Source organism: Dipodomys ordii, unplaced genomic scaffold, assembly GCF_000151885.1.
Source record: "Dipodomys ordii isolate 6190 unplaced genomic scaffold, Dord_2.0 Scaffold149, whole genome shotgun sequence".
NCBI classification, from domain to species: Eukaryota; Metazoa; Chordata; class Mammalia; order Rodentia; family Heteromyidae; genus Dipodomys; species Dipodomys ordii.
In genome coordinates, this window is record NW_012267365.1 from 955,071 (window position 1) to 957,412 (window position 2,342).

The window sequence follows — 2,342 nt, forward strand, 5'->3', positions numbered from 1 at the left end:
CAGAAGCTCTGCAACTTTATGCAATCCCATTTGTCCAACCTTTCTTTGATTTGTTGTGTTTCCGGGTCTCTATTCAAAAAATTTCGGCCTGAGCCAAGGAGACCTAGGGTTTCTCCTATTCCATCCTGTTAAATATGATTTCTTGTACTATTATGCTTTTGCTTTCAGTGTCTTGGGAAACGACTTAGTATCATTTGCCTAATCTTGTGCATACAGTCTATTCTATAACTAAAATCATTCTATTAATTTCCTAGTCTGTTGTTTTACATTTCTATATATGTTGGATCCTATAAAACACAGTATTTCATAATTGCATATGAATCTGTTTTTAAGAGCAAGACTAAATGTTCACTTGTATATGTGTTGCCGAAGCGAACACTAAATGTTCACTTGTATATAGTTGACACTTGCTAATAATTTATTATATAATTATATATACATACATATGCATATACAAATCTATATACATATTGACACACACATGCATATATATGCATATATATTCATATATATATATATATATAAAACCTGTGTGCTAGTACTAGGAATTAAATTCAGGGGCTAGTTTCTTTTGCTTTTCCTTTTTGCTCAAGGTTGGCATTCTTCCACTTGAGACACAGCTCCACCTTTAGCTTTTTGGTTCTTAGTTGAAGATAACAGTCTTATGGTAGATTTTACCTAGTCTGTCAAGTTCACCATAGATGACCTCTGTTCTTTTGCAATAACTAGACTCCTTCACTGGTCTGAGACACCAAGATACTTCAGGAGACACAAGCCCCTCCTCCTATCAGACTTGCCAATGCAAAGAAAGCAACTGTTCTCTTCAGTCCTTATAGGAATCATGCTTGTAACATGAGATTCTCAGCAGTGAGAAGGGTGTTCAAACTACACCTACCTGGACACTGCTGGCTCACCTGAAACTTCTCAAGCTTTTTTTCAATGATGCTGTCTGCTGTCTGTAGAACTGTTGTACATCTACACCAGCCATCCACACAGATCCTTATTCTCTTCATTGAATAGGATCCACAAATTGAGTCTGTCTATAATCTCCTCTTTGCTGATAGTCACCTGCAGAGAAAAATGCATTTGGCTGTCAAAGATACCAAACAAAATGGTGCCCTTCCCTCCTATTAATGGAGTGTGAATTTCATTCATTTTAGTCAGCATCTTTGAGGACTTACATCTGTGTTTCTTCCTCTTAGAAACCTAGGGATCATCATCATCAGACATTCTCATACCTTTACTGAAGTAACAATTCCAGGTGACCAACAGGATCTTTACCCATTGCAAATCTATTACTAGCAGGTCACAGCAAACCTTATAAACAAGAAAGGCTGAATATATTAAGCAACACATACATTCTTCTGCTTTATGTCCTTTCAATATTTATTTTCAAGTGATGATACTCTGATAATTTAATTCTGACAATATTTTTCACTCTTAAAATTAATCAAATTCTTACATCATTAAGGCTAAATGTCCTGATTATTTAATTTAAAAACTATAATCCACATCATGCTAAAACCAAACATTTATAATACATCATATCAGGAAAATTAAAGCCACATATATGATGGAGGATTTATACAAGGCAAAATAAAAGAAACCTTAAACCAATGTCCATCACTCATTTGATCCCACACTTCTAATGGAACAGGGTGATTTTGCCTATAAATCATGGAAAAGTGACCTCAATCCAGTCTACTCTACACGGGCTAACCCCGAAATACCCAATGCTTCATTGCTTACAAACAACTCCAGCAAGTAGACTTTATTTAGCATAGGATTCTCCTCCCTACAATGATAAATGGATTATGCTAATAAATTTGAAAGTAAATAGTTCAAAACAGTCTTGCTGACAATGCAAAAGGATTCTTAGGTCTTAAAAATCTTTAAATACTTCTAGTTAAAAAGGGGCCACAGAAGGTCCTTTGCTAAAGTTTTAACATGCAGTTTATAAATAGGAAAGTGAAAGGAATTTTCTTCTTACATACAAAAACCTTGCTAAGACTTTCAGAGTGAAGCAAAATTACCAAATACAGCATCATCTACCCAACCAAATATGCTGAAAAGGCTTGAAAGTCTATCCCTAGAAAGCCACGTTTTGTTTCCATCTCTCTGATATGTTATTTCAGCTTTTTAAAACTCTAGTCTTTCATGATTCTGAATTCCTAATTAATCTCACAATGGCTCCACATTCTGTTCTACATTAGCTTTTTTTTTTTTTTTTTTTGGGTCCGGACGTGGGGCCTGAACTCTGGGCCTGGGTGCTGTCCCTCAGCTCTTCAGCTCAAGGCTAGCACTCTACCACTTGAGCCACAGTGCCACTCCGGCTTTTTTCT